Raw genomic sequence first — 25,842 nt, 5'->3', positions numbered from 1 at the left:
TCATCCGGTTTCAACTGTCTCTCCTGCATGTCGATCATGTCGGTCTTTCTGCTTTTCCTGCTTTTCCTCCACTTTTGCCTTCATGTCAGGACGCAGCAGGTCCAGCTCGACTTGGGCCTACGCCCCATCAGCATCTCCGCTGTGAGCGCCCGTCGTAGTTTGTGGCGTGAGGCGGTATTTAAACAGTAAACGGGAAAGCTGAGTGCTGAGCGAATCTCCTGTCATCCGCTTCAGGCCCTGCTTCACTGTTTGAACAGCCCGCTCAGCCAACCCATTTGAGGCGGGGTGGAAAGGAGCTGTCCGTATGTGATGAATGCCATTCTGTTGCATGAACTCACTGAACAGCTCGCTGGTAAATGTCGGGCCATTATCAGTGACCAATCTGTCAGGCAAACCATGTACTGCAAACACTTGCCTGAGTTTGTCAATGGTTGTGGGGGCTGTAATGTTGCTCATGAGGTGGGCCTCTATCCACTTAGAGTGTGCATCCACCATTATAAGAAACATCTGCCCCTTGAATGGACCAGCAAAGTCTAAATGTAGCCTAGACCAGGGGCGGTCTGGCCACTCCCAAGGGTGCAAGGGGGCTGGTTGAGGCATGTTCTGATTGGCCTGACACTGAGTGCATGCTCTCACCTTGTTCTCCAGATCCTGATCCAGTCTCGGCCACCAGACATATGACCTTGCGAGACTTTTTATCCGCGATACACCTGGATGAGTCTCATGTAACTCGTCCATGATCTGTGCACAACCTGGGGGAGGCACAATGACCCTCGCACCCTAAAAGATGCAGCCATCCTGCAGACTCAGTTCTGTTTTGCGTTTAGCATAAGGCCTCAACTCCTCTCCTTCCACCACACTGGGCCAACCCTGCAAAAGGAAGGTTTTGACTTGGGACAGGACTGGGTCCCTCTCTGTCCACTGCTTTATGCAGGAGGCTTTTACAGGTGTCTCTGCCAGCCTCTCCAATGCAAAAACAGTCTCGGGAGGTACGTGTGTCACAGCGGGTGTGTCTGGTAATGGCAGCCGACTCAGTGCGTCTGCGTTTGCATTGTCCTTACCCGCTCTGTACTCTATGGTGTACTGGTAGGCTGACAGTGTGAGCGCCCAGCGCTGTATCCTGGCTGAGGCTAGTGGCGGGATGCATTTGGTCTCGCTGAACAGGCTCATCAGTGGCCTATGGTCCGTATAGATTTTGAATGAACGGCCATAGAGATACTGATGGAAACGCTTGACAGCAAAGACAATGGCTAAGCCCTCTTTGTCCAGCTGAGAGTATCCCTTCTCTCCTGCTGTCAGCGTACGTGAAGCAAAACCAACTGGCTTCTCGGACCCATCTTCCATCACGTGTGAAAGCACTGCCCCAATACCATATGGGGAAGCGTCACATGAAAGGGTTATGTCCTTATCTGGGTCAAAGTGAACTAGGAGCGTCGCTGAGTGGAGGAGCTCTTTTACTTCCTTAAAAGCTCCCTCCTGCTCCTCGCACCACTGCCACTTAGTGTCGTTGTGAAGCAGCTTGTACAGTGGGGCCAAAACCTTCGAGAGGTCGGGCAGGAATTTGCCATAATAGTTCACCATGCCCAAAAAAGATCTCAGTTCAGTGACACACTTGGGGCTCGGGGCCTCCTTAATAGCCCTCACTTTGTCTTCCACTGGGCAGAGTCCTTCTGCTGTGATCTTATGGCCTAGGTAGGTCACACTTGGTGCTAGGAACACACATTTGCTGCGCTTTAGCCGCAACCCTGCATCTGAGAACCTCTTCAGCACCTGTTCCAAGTTAGCCAAATGCTCTGCCTCTGTGGCCCCTGTGACCAAAATGTCATCTAGGTAGACTGCCACATGCGGAATCCCCTGCAGCAGAGTGTCCATCGTTCTCTGGAAAATGGCAGGACTGGACGCCACTCCAAACACCAGGCGATTGTACTTGAACAATCCCTTGTGTGTGTTGATGGTGACATACTCTTTTGAGTCCTCGTCCAGCAGCAGCTGCTGGTATGCCTGGCTCATGTCAAGCTTTGTGAAGAGCTTACCTCCTGCCAGGGTCGCAAACAGATCCTCTATGCGTGGCAAGGGATACTCCTCCAGCTTCGAGACCTGATTCACCGTGAGCTTGTAGTCCCCACATATCCGTGCAGTTTTGTCCTCTTTCAAAACTGGCACAATGGGCGCCGCCCACCTCAAAAACTGGACAGGCTCGATGATACCCAGCCTCTGCAACCGCTCCAGTTCTTCCTCAACCTTGCCTTTCATGGCATAGGGCACTGATCTGGGCTTGAAAAACCGAGGCGTGGCCTCAGGGTCAACGTGCAGCTTTACTGTCACGTCCTTCAGTGTACCCAGTTCGTCTCTGAACACGTCACTGTACTGTTTCAGAATGTCCTCTGTTGCGTGCACATACTTTATTTCATGCCAGTTGAGTCGAATCTTGCGAAGCCAGTCACGGCCCAAAAGACTGGGCCCACTGCCTTTAGCTATCACCAGCCTGGCTTTCGCCTTTTTACCCTCTGCTGAAATGTCCACATAGATCACCCCTAAGTGAGGGATGGGCTGCCCTGTATAAGTCCTGAGTCTGAGCCTTGAACGTCTGAGGGGGGGCAGATTATGCCCCCATGTGCTCCTGTACGTCTCCTCACTGATGACAGATGCAGTAGCTCCTGAGTCAATCTCGAACGTGATGTCCCGACCTTTAACATTGACTGTAGCATAATAGGGTTCAGGTGGTTCTTCGTCTGTTTCCACCCCAAACATGTTGTAGGAACACACACCCTCTTCCTCCAGATGGTGTGTGGTTGCCTGAGGCTGATGACTTTTTCCCTGCCCAGGCTTTCCCTTCCCCTTTGAACTTCTGCACTTTTTAGCTAAATGTCCTTTTTTACTACAAACATGGCAGACAGCGCCTTTAAATTTGCAATCATTTGCATAGTGTGTCCCCCCACACCGAAAACACTCCACCCGTTTGGCATTCTTAACAGTCTCACTCTTGACTTGGTGCACTGCTGCTGTCTGTGTGCCTCCATTTCCTTTCTGAATGTCCTTTGCATTGTTAGCAGCCATCTCCATACCCTGTGAAATCTCTAGGGCTTTCTTAAAAGTCAGCGGTGGGGTTTCCCCCAGTAAGCGGCGCTGTATAGCATCATTGTTAATGCCGCACACAAGTCTGTCACGGAGCATATCATCTAACACTGTCCCGAAATCACAATGCTCTGACAGCTGTCGTAACTCAGCTACAAAGTTGGCTACAGACTGACCTTGCTTCTGGAAATGGCTGTGAAACTTGAAGCGTTGGACTATCACAGACAGTTTTGGATTGTGGTGGTTCGCCACGAGTGCGACCAGTTCCTCATACGGGATGTCCCCCGGTTTCCGCGGTGTGGCCAGATTCCTTATCAGCTTATAAGTCTTTGCTCCACACGCACTCAGGAGAATAGAGCGCTTTTTAGCCTCCTCAGTAATCCCATTAGCATTGAAAAAGTGTCCCAACCTTTCCTCATACTCTGTCCAGTCCTCGTTTCCCTCCACAAATTCACCGATAGTCCCGAACGTAGCCATCTGAGCGCGAGGCTCCCCGCCTCCGCGCAGCTCCTCTGCAGCCGCCGGTGCTTGCCTCTCCTCCTCGAGCTGCTCCCCGAGCTGCTCCTCTGCAGCCGCCGACACTGTGCCCGCCGTGGTCGCACTGCACCTCTGCTCCGGATCGCGTCTCTCCTCCTGGTACTGTCACGTCCGCGCGTAGCTCGTAACAGCCGCCTGAAACTAGCTAGCACACTTTAGCCTAGCATAGCTAAGAAAACAACAAAACGGAGACGACACGTCCAAAAAAAAGTTTCACCTCGTTGCCAAAAATATGTGGTAACTTCAGCTGGAAAAGAACCACTCGACAACGTCATGGCCGTAGTTGCACTTTATATAAACACTGGCAAAACTTAATATTACAACCGGAGCTAGTCTGTTAACGTCTCTGTCGGCTAGAGGTCAAGCATACAACAACGCCAGGGGCGTACGTGACTATCAGAGCAGAAGTCTCCTTCAAAATAAATGCAATATAAGGAACATCAACCCCTGGTGGGTGCATAGCACTTGTGCTCTTATTCTGATAAGATTAACTTAATAATGTTCACATCACAACAGTTTCCACTTCACAGGTGTGCCTTATCAGGGTTAATTAGTGGAATTTCTTGCTTTATCAATGGGGTTGGGACCATCAGTTGTGTTGTGCAGAAGTCAGGTTAATACACAGCCGACAGCCCTATTGGACAACTGTTAAAATTCATATTATGGCAAGAACCAATCAGCTAACTAAAGAAAAACGAGTGGCCATCATTACTTTAAGAAATGAAGGTCAGTCAGTCCGGAAAATTGCAAAAACTTTAAATGTGTCCCCAAGTGGAGTCGCAAATACCATCAAGCGCTACAACGAAACTGGCACACATGAGGACCGACCCAGGAAAGGAAGACCAAGAGTCACCTCTGCTTCTGAGGATAAGTTCATCTGAGTCACCAGCCTCAGAAATCGCAAGTTAACAGCAGCTCAGATCAGACACCAGATGAATGCCACACAGAGTTCTAGCAGCAGACCCATCTCTAGAATAACTGTTAAGAGAAGACTGCGTGAATCAGGCCTTCATGGTCAAATAGCTGCTAGGAAACCACTGCTAAGGAGAGGCAACAAGCAGGAGAGATTTGTTTGGGCCAAGAAACACAAGGAATGGACATTAGACCAGTGGAAATCTGTGCTTTGGTCTGATGAGTCCAAATTTGAGATCTTTGGTTCCAACCGCCGTGTCTTTGTGAGACGCAGAAAAGGTGAACGGATGGATTCCACATACCTGGTTCCCACTGTGAAGCATGGAGGAGGAGGTGTGATGGTGTGGCGGTGTTTTGCTGGTGACACTGTTGGGGATTTATTCAAAATTGAAGGCACACTGAACCAGCATGGCTACCACAGCATCCTGCAGCGACATGCCATCCCATCCGGTTTGCATTTAGTTGGACGATCATTTATTTTTCAACAGGACAATGACCCCAAACACACCTCCAGGCTGTGTAAGGGCTATTTGACCAAGAAGGAGAGTGATGGAGTGCTGCGGCAGATGACCTGGCCTCCACAGTCACCGGACCTGAACCCAATCGAGATGGTTTGGGGTGAGCTGGACCGCAGAGTGAAGGCAAAGGGGCCAACAAGTGCTAAACACCTTTGGGAACTCCTTCAAGACTGTTGGAAAACCATTTCAGGTGACTACCTCTTGAAGCTCATCAAGAGAATGCCAAGAGTGTGCAAAGCAGTAATCAGAGCAAAGGGTGGCTATTTTGAAGAAACTAGAATATAAAACATGTTTTCAGTTATTTCACTTTTTTTTGTTAAGTACATAACTCCACATGTGTTCATTCATAGTTTTGATGCCTTCAGTGAGAATCTACAATGTAAATAGTCATGAAAATAAATGAAACACTCAAACAAAATCAGAACTCCTCTACCAGATCTACCTCAAGGGGGGATTGTAAAATACCACAGAGAAAGAGCAGCTTTGGACAGTCTTTTCCAATCAAGCAGCACACACCTGGAGCACTGTACCTACAGACCTCAGGAACATCACATCTCTTCAGTCATTCTCCAAATCTATAAAACGGTGGTTACTGGACAATCAAACATGTTGTCATGATCTGAATTAGTGGTTAAGTCCTCATTTCATTACTGTATGTTGGGGCTTATGTGTTTTTGTACAGTACGTTTTCCTTAATGTGCTTTGGTTTTATGGTTATGTCACTGTCTTGCTAATTGTGCTTGTGTGCTGTTGTCCTTGCTTATGTGCTTTGCTTTGTGCCTTTGTGTATTTGTTTGTGGCTGTGTGCCTTGGTCTATGCTGTGTTTTATGTTGTTCTTTTGTATAGTACGTTCTTAATGTTTTAGGTTATGTGGTCAGGTCATTGTTTTTATTAATAGTGCTTATATCTTGCTGTTTTTGCCTATGTGCCTTGTCATGTGCTTTGTCTACGGTTATATGCTTACTCTGTGCTCATGTGCCCTTCTATGGACATGCCATCAATCCGTCTTTTATCCGTGCATATGTGTTTCTGTGCTTTTGAATGTTATTTTGTCTTTTTCTTATATACACTTTAGGCTTGGGCGATTGGACGAATATATCGCCAATTGCCCATCGGCTGAGTCCATCACGGTTGGTTTCATTTTTGGCGATTTTTTGGGCGATTTTTGTCATTTTGCTAAATTAATGGTCTGTCTCCACAGAGTTAAACTCGGTACATATAGTCCATAATAACTATGTAGAGCACAATTCAAAGTGTGTGCATATTGGAACTGGCAGCTTCACACTGATTTCCAAATTGTCTTTCACAAAACACGTCAGTGATGGCGGAACTGAAAGTTACGGCAGGGGTCCACCGGCAACGGGAGCGGCGCAACACGTCTGCAGCGCGAGTCCTGTAGCAGCTCGCCCCCCCCCGTTATTCAATTACAGCGGCTGCACCGGCAACGGGTGCGGTGCGACAACTCTCTATTTTAGGATGCTCTTCTAGGCCTATTTTTGTTGCGCTATGCTCCCCTGCGCGACCCTCCAGCAGATAAAAACCATAGACATATATACATAGACGCCGCATCGACTGCCTGAGTGCGTCCTTGCCGGCCGCCATCTTGGATGGGTCTCGCTTCGCCTCCACAGTGCATTCACTTCTGTTGAGGAAGGAGCTGTATGCACAAGTAAAATAGAATAACTCGCTGAATTTTCAACTGATTTTCACGTGGTTTGGTTTGTTACAAACGGCACACATGTAGTTATGTTACAGGATGCTTTCGTACATTAAAAATGCGGGATTTCATGCTTTAATACTTCCTGCAGATAGCAACAGCATGTTATTTAGGTTACAACACAGTTATTTTATTCACCTGGATGGATATATATATATATATATATAAATATATAGGGTGTGTTCCAACTACAGGGGGATCACACTCCTCAGCCTACCCGGTAAGGTCTACTCCAGGGTGCTGGAGAAGAGGGTCCGGTCGATAGTTGAACCTCGGATCGAGGAGGAGCAATGTGGTTTTCGTCCCGGACGCGGAACCGTGGACCAGCTCTTTACCCTCACCAGGGTGCTGGAGGGGGCATGGGAGTTCGCCCAACCAGTCCACATGTGTTTTGTGGATTTGGAGAAGGCTTACGACCGTGTCCCCAGGGGCATCCTGTGGGGGGTGCTCCGGGAGTATGGGGTATAATATATATATATATATATATATATATATATATATATATGTATATATATATATATTTATACAGTGGTGGAAAAAAGTTTTCGGACACCCCATGCATTTGTGAAATATTGCATTAAGAATCACTCTTAGGTCTTCAAGTGCAATTTCTTTTAGTACAGTCACAGCCAAAATACTAAATAAATCCTAAAAAAGCCATTAAAAACTTAAAATTGATTGGTTCCATAAAAATACATAAGAAATTTTGAGTATTGGGTCATTTTGGTACCAGTGATGAAGGTCGTTCTTTTTATTAAAAGACACAATTTTTGTTGTCAAGCTTCGTGTCTACATAAAGCCAGCACATTTGAAAGTTCTTCAGACACAAAAATGGCTAAAACAAGGAACCTAACGCAGGAAACACGCCTGAAGATAAAGATTCTCAGCCAGGAAGGGTACAGCTGCCGCCAGATAGCCAGGAAGTTCAGATGCAGTCCTTCAGCAGTTGGATACACTCTGCAGAAATACAGACGAACCAACAGCTTGGAAGACAAACCAAGATCTGGGCGTCCAAGGGTTTCTTCAGCAAGAAATGACTGCATCCTGATCTGCATGTGCAGGCAAAACCGCCGAATGACATCACAGGAGCTTCAGCAGCACTGGTCAAACCAAACTGGTGTCCAGTGTTCCACCCACACTGTACGTGGCCGACTTTTAGATCATGGCTTAAGGTCCTAAAAGGCTATCAAGAAGCTCCTGATCAATGAGAGACAGAAGTTAGCCCGGCGTCGTTGGGCCCAGGCACACAAGAACTGGACAGCCAGGAACTGGAAGAAGATTTTGTGGTCAGATGAGTCCAGTTTCCAGCTTTATCTTCCTCCTACTAATGTGAGGGTACGCAGAAGGCCAGGCGAAGCATTATCTCCAGCATGTACAGTACCTACTGTCAAGCATGGTGGAGGCAGTATCATGGTTTGGGGATGCACGAGTGCTGCTGATGTTGGTCATCTCACTGTCTGTGATGGCACATTGAACTCTACCAAGTATTGTACCATTCTCGAAACCCACATGCTCCCTTCTGCACGTGCACTGTTCTGTCGAGGTAAAAACTGAATGTTTCAACAAGATAATGCTCCTTGCCACACATCCAAGGCCAGTAGAACTTGGCTGCAGGAGCACAGTATCCAGGTCTTAGAGTGGCCAGCTCAATCCCTGGACATGAGCCCCATTGAAAATCTGTGGTGGATTATCAAAAGGTCTGTTTCAAAGCATCAACCAAAGAATTTAGAAGAATTAAAAGCAGTAATTCAAGAAGAATGGGACAAGATTACCCCTCAACAGTGTGAAAGGCTCGTGGGGAACATGCCAGCCAGGATTAGAGCTCTACTACGTGCCAGTGGCAGGACTACTAAATATTAATTTGATGATGTGATGGTTTATTTATTTTTTGTTCAGTTCTGAACACATTCTCTGTTATTTGTTGACTCTGATACCGACAATGTTGAGAACTGACATATTGAAACCGTCAAGAATTTAGTTTTGTTAGTTTTTCTTGTAAACAATAAACAAAAAAATATCATTTGTATTTGTTTGTATCTGTCTAATGCAGCCACACCTTTTGAAACACAAAAAAGATTTTTCCACAAATATTTCATGATAATATTTGAGATTGTGTAAAATTTTAAGGGTGTCTGAAAACTTTTTTCCACCACTGTATATATATATATATATATATATATATATATATATATATAGCCTATATAGATAGATATAGATTATAGACACACACATATATATACTGTTTTAACACAATATACACAATACAAAACATAGTATAGCATATTAATAAATTTCTTAATATATTTTAATAAAGAAAAAGCTCTATTGTTGATTGAGTTTATTTCTCACACACACCCACCCACTCTCTTTTATACCCACAGCCATCAGACTTAATAATTCTTTGTTAAATAGATGATCTTACAGACTTCTTTGAAATTTTCTTTTCGGGGATTAGTAAAGTTCTTCTTATTCTTATTACACTGACTGCTGCGATCGCTCAGAAGTAGTAAAAAAACATTTTCAGTATTTACATAAACACTGAAATTAATTTTGGTATTGGTATTATAACTATGAAAATGGGACTGTGGTCAAGATAATTTGAAAAAAGATACAGAAGGATGAGCAGCACGGGTTATTTGCAGCACAGCTGGTGGAAAAGTGAATATGTGCACAAAGGTGTGCTAGGCAAGGCAAGGCAAGGCAAGTTTATTTGTATAGCACAATTCAACACAAGGTAATTCAAAGTGCTTTACAGAGACATTAAAAGCAACAAGACAATTTAAAACAATAAAAACAGTCGATTGAAAAGGGAAATAGAAATTGAGAATGATAGTGATAATAATAAAATACAGTAACATAAAATAAAAACAGGCTCATTGAGTTCTCCTCCGAGAACCGTCACTTTATCGTGGTGGAGGAGTTTGAGTGCCCTAATGACCCTAGGAGCTATGCTGTCGGGGGCATTTTGCCCCTGGTAGGGTTTCCCATGGCAGATTGGTTCTGGGCGAAGGGTCAGACGAAGAACGGTTCAAAAGACCCTTCATGATGGTTATGATCAAGGATACGTGTACCCGGCCCGGAGGGTTACCGGGGCCCCGCCCTGGAGCCAGGCCTTGGGTTGGGGCCCGTGGGCGAGTGCCTGGTGGTCGGGCCTTCGCCCATGGGGTCCGGCCGGGCCCAGCCCGAACCGGCTACATGGGTTCGTCCCCCTGCAGGCCCACCACCCGTAGAGGGATCCAGAAGGGTTCGGTGCAATGTGGATTGGGCGGTCCGATCCTCGGTTACAGAAGTTGGCTCTTGGGACATGGAATGTCACCTCTCTGGCGGGGAAGGAGCCGGAGCTTGTGGAAGAGGCTGAGCGCTACCGGCTAGATATAGTCGGCCTCACCTTGACACATAGTTCCGACTCTGGAACCCTAGTCCTTGAGAGGGGTTGGACTCTCTCCTTCGCTGGAGTTGCTCCGGGTGAGAAGCAGAGGGCCGGGGTGGGCTTTCTGATAGCCCCCAGACTCTCTGCCTGTACGTTGGGGTTTACCCCAGTAGACGAAAGGGTTGCTTCCCTGTGCCTTCGGGTCAGGGCCCGGGTCCTGCCTGGTGTCTGGGCTGATGCACCGAACAGTTCAGAGTACCCACCCTTTTTGGAGTCCCTGGGACGGGTGCTGGACAGTGCCCCGACCGGGGACTCCATTGTTCTGCTGGGGGACTTCAACGCTCACGTGGGCAATGACAGCGGGACCTGGAGGGGCGTGATTGGGAGGAACGGCCTGCCCGATCTGAACCCGAGTGGTGTTCAGTTATTGGACTTCTGTGCGGGTCGCAGTTTGGCCATAACTAACACCATGTTCAAACATAAGGATGTCCATCGGTGCACGTGGCACCAGGACAGCCTAGGTCGCAGGTCAATGATCGACTTTGTAGTCGTATCATTTGACCTGCGGCCATATGTTCTGGACACTCGGGTGAAGAGAGGAGCAGAGCTGTCAAATGATCACCACCTGGTGGTGAGTTGGATCAGATGGTGGGGGAAGACGCAGCACGGACCTGGCAGGCCCAAACGAACAGTGAGGGTCTGCTGGGAACGCTTGGCGGAAGAACCTGTCCAGATGATCTTCAACTCCCACCTCCGGGAGAGCTTCGACCGCGTCCCGAGGGCGGAGGGGGACATTGAGTCTGAATGGGCCTTGTTCCGCTCTGCCATTGTTGAGGCGGTGGTCGAGAGCTGTGGCCGCAAGGCCGCTGGTGCCAGTCGCGGCTGTAGAAGGAGGCCTATAGGGCATGGTTGGTCTGTGGGTCTCCGGAAGCAGCTGACGGGTACCGGCGGGCCAAGCGGAGCGCCGCGGCGGCAGTCGTGGAGGCAAAAACTCGGGCGTGGGAGGAGTTCGGTGAGGTAATGGAGGAAGACTATCGATCGGCTCCAAAGAGGTTCTGGCAAACCGTCCGGCGCCTCAGGGGGGGAAGGCAGCAACTTGCTCACACTGTTTACAGTGAGGGCGGGGAGCTGCTGACGTCAACTGGGGACATTATCGGGTGGTGGAAGGAATACTTTGAGGAGCTCCTCAATCCCACCAACACGTATTCCAGTGAGGAAACAGAGACGGGGGTCTCACGTGCGGGTCGTCCAATTTCTGGGGCAGAAGTCGCCGAGGTGGTGAAACAACTCCGAGGTGGCGGAGCCCCGGGGGTGGATGAGCTTCGTCCTGGATATCTCAAGGCTCTGGATGTTATAGGGCTGTCTTGGCTGACACACCTCTGCAGCATTGCGTGGACATCAGGGGCAGTGCCTCTGGAGTGGCAGACCGGGGTGGTGGTCCCCATTTTCAAGAAAGGGGACCAGAGGGTGTGTTCCAACTACAGGGGGATCACACTCCTCAGCCTACCCGGTAAGGTCTACTCCAGGGTGCTGGAGAAGAGGGTCCGGTCGATAGTTGAACCTCGGATCGAGGAGGAGCAATGTGGTTTTCGTCCCGGACGCGGAACCGTGGACCAGCTCTTTACCCTCACCAGGGTGCTGGAGGGGGCATGGGAGTTCGCCCAACCAGTCCATATGTGTTTTGTGGATTTGGAGAAGGCTTACGACCGTGTCCCCAGGGGCATCCTGTGGGGGGTGCTCCGGGAGTATGGGGTGGGTGGCCCCTTGCTAAGGGCCATCCAGTCCCTGTACCGAAGGAGCATGAGTCTGGTTCGCGTGGCTGGCAGTAAGTCGGACAGGTTCCCGGTGAGGGTTGGACTCCGCCAGGGCTGCCCTTTGTCACCGGTTCTGTTCATAACCTTCATGGACAGAATTTCTAGGCGCAGCCAAGTGGTGGAGGGTGTCAGGTTCAGTGATGGGAGAATCTCGTCCCTGCTTTTTGCGGATGACGTGGTCCTCCTAGTTCCATCAAACAGTGACCTCCAGCTCTCACTGGGGCGGTTCGCAGCCAAGTGTGAAGCGGCTGGGATGAGAATCAGCACCTCTAAGTCCGAGGCCATGGTCCTCAGCCGGAAAAGGGTGGATTGCCCACTCCAGGTCAGGGGGGAGGTCCTTCCTCAGGTGGAGGAGTTTAAGTATCTCGGGATCTTGTTCACGAGTGAGGGTAGGATGGAGCGGGAGATTGACAGGCGGATTGGGGCAGCGTCAGCAGTGATGCAGGCGCTTAACCGGTCCGTTGTGGTGAAAAGGGAGCTTAGCCAGAAAGCGAAGCTCTCGATTTACTGGTCGATCTACGTTCCAGCCCTCATCTATGGTCACGAGCTCTGGGTAGTGACCGAAAGAATGAGATCGCGAATACAAGCGGCCGAAATGAGTTTCCTCCGCAGGGTAGCTGGGCTCAGCCTTAGGGATAGGGTGAGGAGCTCAGACATTCGGGAGGGACTCGGAGTAGAGCCGCTGCTCCTCCACATCGAGAGGAGCCAGTTGAGGTGGTTCGGGCATCTGGTAAGGATGCCTTCTGGACGCCTCCCTTGGGAGGTGTTTCAGGCATGTCCAACCGGGAGGAGACCCCGGGGCCGCCCCAGGACACGCTGGAGGGACTACATCACCCGGCTGGCCTGGGAACGCCTTGGGGTTCCCGCGGAAGAGCTGATGGAAGTGGCTGGGGAGAGGACTGTCTGGGCTTCCTTGCTGAGGCTGCTGCCCCCGCGACCCGGACCCGGATAAGCGGAGGACGATGAGTACGAGTACGAGTACGAGTACGAGTCAACACATTGAACCGTCAGGATAAGAAAAGAAGTAGAATAATAAAAGGCATAAATCAGCAGTGTGTAGTTAAACAGTATCGGCAGTAGAATACAGCAGGTAAGTATTTAATCTAAGAGTACACCCTCAGTAAACAATAGTGTTTTAGCCCTGATTTAAAGGAGCTGACAGTTTGAGCAAACCTCAGATCTACATATTATGCTATACATAATATGCTATGCTGTGTTTTGTATTGTGTATGTGGTGTTTATACAGTATGTTTATACAGTATATAAATACTGTGTGTGTATATATATATATATATATATATATATACAGTACAGGCCAAAAGTTTGGACACACCTTCTCATTCAATGCGTTTTCTTTATTTTCATGACTATTTACATTGTAGATTCTCACTGAAGGCATCAAAACTATGAATGAACACACGTGGAGTTATGTACTTAACAAAAAAAGGTGAAATAACTGAAAACATGTTTTATATTCTAGTTTCTTCAAAATAGCCACCCTTTGCTCTGATTACTGCTTTGCACACTCTTGGCATTCTCTCCATGAGCTTCAAGAGGTAGTCACCTGAAATGGTTTTCCAACAGTCTTGAAGGAGTTCCCAGAGGTGTTTAGCACTTGTTGGCCCCTTTGCCTTCACTCTGCGGTCCAGCTCACCCCAAACCATCTCGATTGGGTTCAGGTCCGGTGACTGTGGAGGCCAGGTCATCTGCCGCAGCACTCCATCACTCTCTTTCTTGGTCAAATAGCCCTTACACAGCCTGGAGGTGTGTTTGGGGTCATTGTCCTGTTGAAAAATAAATGATCGTCCAACTAAACGCAAACCGGATGGGATGGCATGTCGCTGCAGGATGCTGTGGTAGCCATGCTGGTTCAGTGTGCCTTCAATTTTGAATAAATCCCCAACAGTGTCACCAGCAAAACACCCCCACACCATCACACCTCCTCCTCCATGCTTCACAGTGGGAACCAGGCATGTGGAATCCATCCGCTCACCTTTTCTGCGTCTCACAAAGACACGGCGGTTGGAACCAAAGATCTCAAATTTGGACTCATCAGACCAAAGCACAGATTTCCACTGGTCTAATGTCCATTCCTTGTGTTTCTTGGCCCAAACAAATCTCTTCTGCTTGTTGCCTCTCCTTAGCAGTGGTTTCCCAGCAGCTATTTGACCATGAAGGCCTGATTCGCGCAGTCTCCTCTTAACAGTTGTTCTAGAGATGGGTCTGCTGCTAGAACTCTGTGTGGCATTCATCTGGTCTCTGATCTGAGCTGCTGTTAACTTGCGATTTCTGAGGCTGGTGACTCGGATGAACTTATCCTCAGAAGCAGAGGTGACTCTTGGTCTTCCTTTCCTGGGTCGGTCCTCACGTGTGCCAGTTTCGTTGTAGCGCTTGATGGTTTTTGCGACTCCACTTGGGGACACATTTAAAGTTTTTGCAATTTTCCGGACTGACTGACCTTCATTTCTTAAAGTAATGATGGCCACTCGTTTTTCTTTAGTTAGCTGATTGGTTCTTGCCATAATATGAATTTTAACAGTTGTCCAATAGGGCTGTCGGCTGTGTATTAACCTGACTTCTGCACAACACAACTGATGGTCCCAACCCCATTGATAAAGCAAGAAATTCCACTAATTAACCCTGATAAGGCACACCTGTGAAGTGGAAACCATTTCAGGTGACTACCTCTTGAAGCTCATCAAGAGAATGCCAAGAGTGTGCAAAGCAGTAATCAGAGCAAAGGGTGGCTATTTTGAAGAAACTAGAATATAAAACATGTTTTCAGTTATTTTACCTTTTTTTGTTAAGTACATAACTCCACATGTGTTCATTCATAGTTTTGATGCCTTCAGTGAGAATCTACAATGTAAATAGTCATGAAAATAAAGAAAACGCATTGAATGAGAAGGTGTGTCCAAACTTTTGGCCTGTACTGTATATATACATATATGTTTTTAGCTGGGTCCCTAATGATGAGTTTCTAAGTTAGGCTAATTACATATTTTTTAAGCCAAAGAAACAAATGGGACCATTTCCAGTACATTAAGAATTGAATCTCATGCTGAGTCTGCCTATAATGTGTGTTGTATTAGGCAAATAATTGCTGTATCTCTTGTTATTGTAGCCTACCTCTTATTACTACACTAGCAAACTATCTAGGTAGCATTAGCAGCTAGCTTTAGTAAAACAACAGCAAAGATTACCTAGGGTTTACCACTGGTTGACATACCTAGCTAATGTTAAACACAATAAGTTATATAGCAGTTGTAACTTGAGAACTTGCTTGACAGGTACAACATAAGCACAGAGATCTGACAGAGCTCAATACTCTGGTGAGAGAAAGGGAGGAGGTGTGTGCTTGATGGTAAATAAGGACTGGTTTGACAATATGAATGTGAGGTGTTGTCCTGTTCTGCTCGCCCTGTGCCACAAGGAGAGTAAACACCCTGGATCACTGCCATATGCCATTCAGGGGTGGTTACAGAGCAGCACTTCCTGTGTACAAGAGGAGCGACCATGCGGCTGTCTTGTTGAGGTTGAGATATGTAAACATATTTCAACACATCCCCCAGTGATGTGAGAGATGGAGCCAATCAGAGGATAGATCACGTTCTAGGACACCTCCGTCAATGTCATCAATGAATTCACTGAGTATGTGGTGGATTTATTTGTAAAACAACAGAAGCAACTGTACCCAAAACTACAGTTAAATCACTCGGCAACCAGAGACCATGGATTAACAGAACCATCCAGGATGCCGTAAACACTCACACTGCAGCCAGTCTGTAATGGTCGATTATAAAACAGCAGCCTACAATGAAAGAAGAAATGATTAACTTTCAATGCATATGCTAAACAAGCTGATGGGATGACATTTCATTGCTGCTTTAGATGATAGAGACCTGATATTTAACAGTCCGCATTTAATTCTCCTGTTTTGTCTTTCTGTCACAGAAGAGGTTTTAATTTTTATGAGGTTGTTATGCACAACTCCTCTTTGTTTAATTTTAGATTTAAATAATTTAGGTGGTCGGGGGACAGACACCGTTTGTATAAAACTATGAAAACTATGGCTGGGTAACTGAACTAGAAGCTCAGAGAGGCGTATAGGACTGTGACTCTGAGTTCTGATCTCAACTCTGGGTTGGGTCAGGGATTTGAATTACTAATAAAGTTTGCCAGGATCCTAGAAATGAGAGCAGCTCCATCCAAAGTGGGATGAATGCCGTCTCTCCTAATAAGACCAGGTTTTCCCCAGAAAGTTTGCCAATTATTAACGAAACCCACATCGTTTGCTGGACACCACCTGGACAGCCAGCGATTAAATGATGACATGTGGCTAAACATGTCATCACTGGTCAGATTTGGGAGGGGTCCAGAGAAAACTACGGAGTCCGACATCGTTTTTGCATATTCACACACCGAGGCAATATTAATTTTAGTGACCTCCGATTGGCATAACTGGGTGTCATTGCCGCCAACGTGAATAACAATCTTACTGAATCTACGTTTAGCTTTAACCAGCAGTTTTAAATTTGATTCAATGTCGCAATGACTATGGCCGCTGGTGTTGCTAACTTCACGTTTCTCAGAATAGAGCTGCCAATAAACAGAGTTTTATCCTCAGTGAGTGTGTCGCTGAGTGGGGAAAAGCGGTTGGAAACGTGAACAGGCTGGTGGTGAGCCGTGGGCTTCGGCTTGGAGCTGTGCTTCTGGCGAACCGTAACCCAACCTCCCGGCTGAACGGGAGTTACCGGAGAACAGTTAGCAGAGGCTAAGGCTATGCTATGTGGCTCCGCACCGGCTACAGGTGGCTGGCTAACTACCGCAGCTACTGAATGGTTTTCCATGGTGCAGAGCCGCGCTTCTAATTCACTAAGCCTCGCCTCCAACGCAGCAAATAAGCTACACTTATTACAATTACCACTGTCGCTAAAGGAGGCAGAGGCATAACTGAACATTTGGCACACTGAGCAAGAAAGAGTAGAAGGAGAAGCCATCACTAACTGTAAAGCTAATGTAGCTACCAAGGCTAGTAACGTGCAAACAACAGCTAAGACATTAGCGAGAAAGTTGTGGAAAGGAGGAGAGCTATAAGTGCTTCAACAGAACCAGTGTGGGTTAAGATTTGAAGTAGACGTTAAAGCATTGTTAAAGCAACTGAAGTGAGAAAGCAGGATAGTAGAATCCACCAGAGCAGTACAGAGACGCTGTCACAGAAACACCAGAAATGACAAAACTCGCTAACCGCAATACGTCAGCACGTCGTCATCCATCAACATGGCCCTCACTTATGGAATAGCCTGCCGGAGAGCATCAGGACTGCAGAGACTGTTGATGTTTTTAAAAGGAGGCTCAAGACTCACCTTTTTAATTTGGCTTTTAACTGATTTCTTCGTACTCGTACTCATACTCGTCGTCCTCCGCTTATCCGGGTCCGGGTCGCGGGGGCAGCAGCCTCAGCAAAGAAGCCCAGACAGTCCTCTCCCCCGCCACTTCCGTCAGCTCCTCCGCGGGAACCCCGAGGCGTTCCCAGGCCAGCCGGGTGATGTAATCCCTCCAGCGTGTTCTGGGGCGGCCCCAAGGTCTCCTCCCGGTTGGACATGCCTGAAACACCTCCCAAGGGAGGCGTCCGGAAGGCATCCTTACCAGATGCCCGAACCACCTCAACTGGCTCCTCTCGATGTGGAGGAGCAGCGGCTCTACTTCGAGTCCCTCCCGGATGTCTGAGTTCCTCACCCTATTCCTAAGGCTGAGCCCAGCCACCCTGCAGAGGAAACTCATTTTGGCCGCTTGTATTCGCGATCTCATTCTTTCGGTCACTACCCAGAGCTCGTGACCATAGGTGAGGGTTGGAACGTAGATCGACCGGTAAATCGAGAGCTTCACTTTCTGGCTAAGCTCCCTCTTCACCACAACGGACCGGTTAAGCGCCTGCATCACTGCTGACACCGCCCCAATCCGCCTGTCAATTTCCCGCTCCATCCTACCCTCACTCGTGAACAAGACCCCGAGATACTTAAACTCCTCCACCTGAGGAAGGACCTCCCCCCTGACCTGGAGTGGGCAATCCATCCTTTTCCGGCTGAGGACCATGGCCTCAGACTTGGAGGTGCTGATTCTCATCCCAGCCGCTTCACACTTGGCTGCGAACCGCCCCAGCGAGAGCTGGAGGTCACTGTTTGATGGAGCTAGGAGGACCACGTCATCCGCAAAAAGCAGGGACGAGATCCTCCCGTCACCGAACCTGACACCCTCCACCACTCGGCTGCGTCTAGAAATTCTGTCCATAAAAGTTATGAACAGAACCGGTGACAAAGGGCAGCCCTGACGGAGTCCAACCCTCACCGGGAACCTGTCCGACTTACTGCCAGCCACGCGAACCAGACTCATGCTCCTTCGGTACAGGGACTGGATGGCCCTTAGCAAGGGGCCACCAACCCCATACTCCCGGAGCACCCCCCACAGGATGCCCCTGGGGACACGGTCGTAAGCCTTCTCCAAATCCACAAAACACATGTGGACTGGTTGGGCAAACTCCCATGCCCCCTCCAGCACCCCGGCGAGGGTAAAGAACTGGTCCACGGTTCCGCGTCCGGGACGAAAACCACATTGCTCCTCCTCAATCCGAGGTTCAACTATCGACCGGACCCTCTTCTCCAGCACCCTGGAGTAGACCTTACCGGGTAGGCTGAGGAGTGTGATCCCCCTGTAGTTGGAACACACCCTCTGGTCCCCTTTCTTGAAAATGGGGACCACCACGCCGGTCTGCCACTCCAGAGGCACTGCCCCCGATGTCCACGCAATGTTGCAGAGGCGTGTCAGCCAGGACAGCCCTACAACATCCAGAGCCTTGAGATATCCAGGACGAATCTCATCCACCCCCGGGGCTCCGCTGCTTCGGAGTTGTTTCACTACCTCAGCAACTTCTGCCCCAGAAATTGGACGACCCGCCCCCGAGACCCTTGTCTCTGTTTCCTCACTGGAATACGTGTTGGTGGGATTGAGGAGCTCCTCAAAGTATTCCTTCCACCGCCCGACAGTGTTCCCAGTTGACGTCAGCAGCTCCCCGCCCCCACTGTAAACAGTGTGAGGAAGTTGCCGCCTTCCCCCCCTGAGGCGCCGGACGGTTTGCCAGAACCTCTTTGGAGCCGATCGATAGTCTTCCTCCATGGCCTCACCGAACTCCTCCCACGCCCGAGTTTTTGCCTCAATCCACTTGGCCGCTGGTACTCCAGCTGCAGCTTCTGGAGACCCACAGACCAACCATGCCCTGTAGGTCTCCTTCTTCAGCCTGATGGCTCCTCACCTCTGGTGTCCACCAGCGGTTCGGGATTACCGCCGCGACTGGCTCCCAGCGGCCTTGCGGCCACAGCTCGCAACCGCCGCCGACAATGGCAGAGCGGAACAAGGCTCATTCGGACTCAATGTCCCCTCTGCCTCGGACGCGGTCGGCTCTCCGGAGGTGGGAGTTGAAGATCATCTGGACAGGTTCTTCCGCCAAGCGTTCCCAGCAGACCCTCACTGTTCGTTTGGGCCTGCCAGGTCCGTGCTGCGTCTTCCCCCACCATCTGATCCAACTCACCACCAGGTGGTGATCATTTGACAGCTCTGCTCCTCTCTTCACCCGAGTGTCCAGAACATATGGCTGCAGGTCAAATGATATGACTACAAAGTCGATCATTGACCTGCGACCTAGGCTGTCCTGGTGCCACGTGCACCGATGGACATCCTTATGTTTGAACATGGTGTTAGTTATGGCCAAACTGCGACCCGCACAGAACTCCAATAACTGAACACCACTCGGGTTCAGATCGGGCAGGCCGTTCCTCCCAATCACGACCCTCCAGGTCCCTGTCATTGCCCACGTGAGCGTTGAAGTCCCCAGCAGAACAATGGAGTCCCCGGTTGGGGCACTGTCCAGCACCGCCCCAGGGACTCCAAAAGGGTGGGTACTCTGAACTGTTGTTCGGTGCATAAGCACAGACAACAGTCAGGACCCGTTCCCCGACCCGAAGGCGCAGGGAAGCAACCCTTTCGTCCACCGGGGTAAACCCCAACGTACAGGCAGAGAGTCTGGGGGCTATCAGAAAGCCCACCCTGGCCCTCCGCCTCTCACCCGGAGCAACTCCAGCGAAGGAGAGAGTCCAACCCCTCTCAAGGACTAGGGTTCCAGAGTCGGAGCTATGTGTCGAGGTGAGGCCGACTATATCTAGCCGGTAACGCTCAACCTCTTCCACAAGCTCCGGCTCCTTCCCCGTCAGAGAGGTGACATTCCATGTCCCAAGAGCCAACTTCTGTAACCGAGGATTGGACCGCCAAGGCTCCCGCCTTGGTCTGCTGCCCAATCCACATTGCACCGAACCCTTCTGGATCCCTCTGCGGGTGGTGGGCCTGCAGAGGGACGAGCCCATGTAGCCGGTTCGGGCTGGGCCCGGCCGGACCCCATGGGCGAAACTGATTTCTTTTACTCTTTTAATTCTTCTGTTATATGTTATTTTAATTTCTGATGCTTTTAAATTATTTATTTTTAAATCTTTATGCATTTTATTATTATTAAATTTCTAAATCTTCATTTATTTATTTATTTATTTATTTATTATTAATATTATTTTAATCTTTAAATCTTTAATTTTTTCTAAATCCTTACATTTTTATGCATTTTATCATTATTTTATCTCATACTTGTTTTATCTTATCATATTGCCTTTTAGTCTTTTAGTTTTTAGCTCCAGTGTTTCCTCATGGGGGGCCTCCACACTGAGAGATCCCTCAGGTCCAGAGGACTGGGAGGCTCTGCACCATGGGTGGAGTCTACCCCGGTCTGTCTGGGTCAAGGTGGTCTCTGTGGCGGCGCTCCCTGTGGCTGTAGGCTGTGACGCCTCTCAGTGTGGATGAGCCATGTTATTATGTTGACTATAATGACTGTGTGTGTGTGTTTATATGTGGGGTTGGGAGGGGCGGGTTTTCAATATGTATGTAGTATTTTTGTTGTATGTTTTTATTCTGTGAAGCACTTTGTGCTGCATTTTTATTGTATTAAAAGTGCTGTACAAATAAAGTTTGATTTGATTTGATTTGATAACCAATGCTGCCATCTGGCCTACAAACAAAATGGCTGGCAACAGAAAACTACAAGATGGCTGAATCAAAGATGGCTTCAGACAGGGTAGGGTTTTCCCTGACCATGTGGTCAGTCAAGACAAAGACAAAGGAGATAAAGCAGGAACTTTGATTCTATTCTTTGTGTAATCATGTTGAAAGCCAATTTGTGAGTGAGCATATGTGTATGTGATATGTGTTGCAAAGGCTCTGGATTAGTCCAGGGGATGTTTGGTTGTAAGTAGGATTCTGACTGTGTAAAGCATTCACTCTGACAGACACAGGCTTGTGTGTGTGTGTGTGTGTGTCTGTGTGTGGTCACACACATCTGACAGGATAACATTGACCAAATTGACCAGCTCATGTGTCTCATTCCTACAATTTCCTAAATAAATGCCTGATAGCAAAAACATGTAAATACAAGATCTCCAGGTCAAACTCTTTTGCCTAACCCCTAACCCTAACCCACACATCCATATCAACACTAACATAGCATTTATTTTATTTTCTTTGCAACAATGGCTTTCAAACCTCAATAATGGAAAAGTAGGAGAAAAATACAGGTAATTTTACTGCTTATTATTTAGTGTGTGTTTGCTCTACTGGGGAAGCAGAAGAAAATGGAAATACTTCTACTATTCTCTCTCTGTCTGTCTGTCTGTCTGTCTGTCTCTCTCTCTCTCTCTCTCACACGTGTCCTCTTACTGCATGTCACTAACTCGGCCGTACTGCATGTCAGTAACTCGGCTTCTTCTCCAGAGCCTTTGCGCTCCACTGTCTCGCAGGTTCACTTCTATCACAGCGGTGCCTGGACAGTGTGACGTGTAAGGTTATGTTGCTGCTGTGGTGTCAAATGCCTCCTGCTGATTCTGTTATCATTAGTCATTAGTCAGCTCACCAGATATTAATTCAACATATTGTACCACAATAGCCAGAATTATAATTATAATATTATTACTTTCATTAATGTTGTTGTAAGCTACTGTCATTATCGTCTGTACTGCATCTCTCTCTGACGACGAGTACGAGTACTGTAAATTATCCACAGCACACAATGCAGCAGACCTAGTGCTCCCTGGGATGGTCACTCGATCACCTATTAGTCCAGAAAAGGTCAAACCACTGCTAACAAAATAACTCACTACATCCAATTTTTATATATACTTTTATATAATCCATATATATGGCCTTGCAGGGCATCCACTGTGCACACTGAATTTATAGCAATTTTATGATGTTAAATGACATTTAATAATCCCCTAACACATCACAGTAACATTCAATGGTGGTGGTCCTCAATATTAGATTTATGGTGGCATTATTCTCCTTTTTTTTTTTTGAAAAAAAAAATCTGTACAGATATTACTGTAGATATTTACAGTATGATTTTCAATGTTTTACCCACATCACAATATTTTAAAGTCATTTTACCTAAGCTACTGCACTTGTGTAATATCATTTTAAGGGACTGGTCTTTATTAATCAGAGGAGGGGGGTGTTTTTTTTTTTTTTTTTCTTGAGCTTCCCTGAGAGACTGGAAGAAAATTCATAACCATCCCTCCACCATAAATGAGGTATTACATTTTTAAGAATTACCCTCCGATGTTTCAAAGTTAAGTTGAATTTTTTTTCACTTTTGTGGTGCATGCTGGTTAGTTCATGCAAACAGTTTATTTTTTTCAAAAGTTTAAATGAGATGTAACATGAATGATGTAGAGTGAAGTGTCCAATGACTGGTCTTACAGTTTCTGGCTATGATAAATGGTGTAATTTTTGTGATTTTTAAAAATCAATTATAAAATAAAAAAATATATATATCTGACATGCCTCCCCCTTTTTGCACTATGGATAGTTCCTAAGTACTGCTGTATACAAGTACGGATAGCCTACATGTTTTTTTGTTGTTGTTTTTCAACTCCTCTGTTGTCTCTAGAAACGTATTGCAGAACTCCGCAATGGGCAATATTAAATTAATTAACAATTAATTATCAAATCATAATCTTAATGACATAAAGAATTACTAAATAGCCTACAGAAAATACATACATGAACCAGTTGAAATACTGTATTAATAACACATTATTTGAACAATTATTTACCATTTTACATAGCTTTTAAAAATGTCTTTATGGTAACTTTTATTCTGAAAATGGGCATTTTGAAAAGGTTACGTTTTAAAGCTTGATACTGTGACTTTTCTTATCTTCTTTATAGTAACCCCTCCCTTCTTACTAATACACTTAATGCTATACAGTGAGCTATATGTAGGCTACCTTCTGAATCCTGCCGTCGACGTCAAGGTAAATGACCCGGTAGGAGGATGAAGCGGAGCCCATGGTCCCCTCCCCTCTCCACAACGTCGATGAGTCGCTGTGCAGTTCCTGCTCCGGTCCTACTCCCACCGCTGCTTTACGGACCAAAGGATGGTGACATTGAAATCAGCGATCCGACAACATCCCGCCTGCGTGTCTGTCTATCTGTCAAAAACACCGATACAAACTCTTTCGTTTTCATTAACTCCCTCGGCTCTGTTACTTCGCTATCCACTGCATCTCATACAGCCGGTCTTCACGCGTCCCGCCTCCCCACCACAAACAGACCTCCTGGCTCTGCGCGCAGTCACAGGCACGCTCTCATACTCAATACAATGTTCAGTTCAAAAGGCATGAAAGTTTGGAGGACAATGTTACCAAAGTACCCAGATACAGTTTAAATATGTGGACAGTACACAGTGTAACAGCAGAATGTGAACATTAACACATTAAGATTGATACATTAAATATACTAAAATACCATAGCCTATTCTTTTTCTCTCTTGCTTTCTCTTTCTCTCAAACACACACACACACACACACACACACACACACACACACACACACACTACTTTGTTATTTTGGGCAGTACCTGGAGGAGAACAATTGTAACATGTCCATTTTTGCACCAACCAGAGACAAGTTTGAGTGATGTCACTCAGCACCCTCATGCTGAGTTGCCTGGCTTTAAAGCACATCATGGATTAAGTCCCTCTGATTTATGTTCACTTTGAAGAAAGCAATTTGGTTTTGATATATGTAACAATTATACTACAAGTAAATGTAAGACAACCATGGTATGAAGAATCCTTCTTTCTGATTGCTTGAAACAGATCATAGAAAATAACAGTCAAGTCAATCCAGCTCCAAAACAGCCTGAACCAGGAGAAATTGCAACTGTAATGTTTAACAGTTTTTATTGGTCCCAATTCCCATCCTTTATCATAAATTAAAAATATACCATCATGGATTTAGTGGAACATATGTTTTTCAAGGTCAAAAGCAAAGTTCTAACATTTTGCAGTGACATGTTAAGGGTAAAATGGTGTTAATTTGGAGTCTATTCTATAAGATTTTGGGATCAGTCTTTTTGTTAAAACACCTTTTCAGAAGATATTCTAATGTATTCTACTACTTCCCAACAGCCAAATTTTATGCTAAATCTTCTTACAGTTTGTACCACACTGAACCCCCAGGTGTATCCGTCTATAAACTGGGTGTAAACTGTTCCTTGTATGTAGGGGATCATAGTGCAGGGGAGACAGAGGGTTGGGTTGATGTGAAGATATGGAGTGCGTGTGTGATATGGAACGTTATGCCTCTTGATAATGCAGTCTTAAAGCCCGAACATACTCGGGCGTACTATAAGCGGAGCGGACTCCGCAAGTAATGTCTGCTGTCATTCGGGCTTCCATAGTCGAGTGCACTTCCGCGTTGTAGTTTCCTCTAAAAATGTCCGCGAAACACACTACATTACCCACAATTCTTGTGCATCGATGTGAAAAATACATGCCGAGCAGTCACTGGTGTTCAGAGTCCGCGCGGTCGTAAAATCTGAGCTTTGCACGTACAGGGCTGGCGGACATCCGCTTTTGATCCGGGCAGACCTCTGCGGAGTCCGCTCTGCGTACATTCCGCCTGAGTATGTTCAGGCCTTAAAGGCTCATTTATACTCCCTTTACATACAAAAATAGATATGTACGCTCAAAACACTGTAAACATCACTGTGTTCTGTGCTCGGACCAATCCTGTTTACTCTATATATGCTTCCGTTAGGTAACATCATTAGAAATCACTCTATAAATTTCCATTGTTATGCGGATGATACTCAGTTGTATTTATCAATGAAGCCAGAAGAAAGCAATCAATTAACTAAACTCCATAATTGCCTTAAAGACATAAAAACTTGGATGAGCACCAATTTCCTGATGTTAAATTCAGACAAAACTGAAGTTATTGTTCTTGGCCCCAAACAACTCAGAGACTCTTTATCTGATGACATAGTTTCTCTAGATGGCATTGCTCTGGCCCCTGCCACTACCGTAAGAAACCTCGGAGTAACATTTGATCAAGATTTGTCTTTTAATTCTCATTTAAAGCAAACCTCACGGACTGCATTTTTTCATCTGCGTAATATTGCGAAAATTAGGCCTATCCTGACCCGAAAAGATGCAGAAAAATTGGTCCACGCTTTTGTTACCTCAAGGCTGGATTATTGTAACTCTCTATTATCAGGTAGCTCTAGTAAGTCCTTAAAAACTCTCCAACTAATTCAGAATGCAGCAGCACGTGTACTAACAGGAACTAAGAAACGCGATCATCTCTCTCCTGTTTTAGCTTCTCTGCACTGGCTCCCTGTAAAATCCAGAATTGAATTTAAAATCCTACTGTTAACTTATAAAGCTCTAAATGGTCAAGCTCCATCATATCTTAGAGAGCTCATAGTGCCATATTATCCCACCAGAACACTGTGCTCTGAGAACG

At 47.0% G+C, this 25,842-nt stretch overlaps 1 pseudogene; it reads right to left on the bottom strand.

Annotated features, from left to right (window-relative positions):
• Positions 1-23,382, bottom strand: LOC125900255 (uncharacterized protein K02A2.6-like; annotated as a pseudogene).
• Between the last annotated feature and the right edge of the window lie 2,460 nt (positions 23,383-25,842).

Source organism: Epinephelus fuscoguttatus, linkage group LG13 (assembly GCF_011397635.1).
Source record: "Epinephelus fuscoguttatus linkage group LG13, E.fuscoguttatus.final_Chr_v1".
Taxonomy (NCBI): Eukaryota; Metazoa; Chordata; class Actinopteri; order Perciformes; family Serranidae; genus Epinephelus; species Epinephelus fuscoguttatus.
This window is presented reverse-complemented; position numbering and strand designations above follow the sequence as displayed.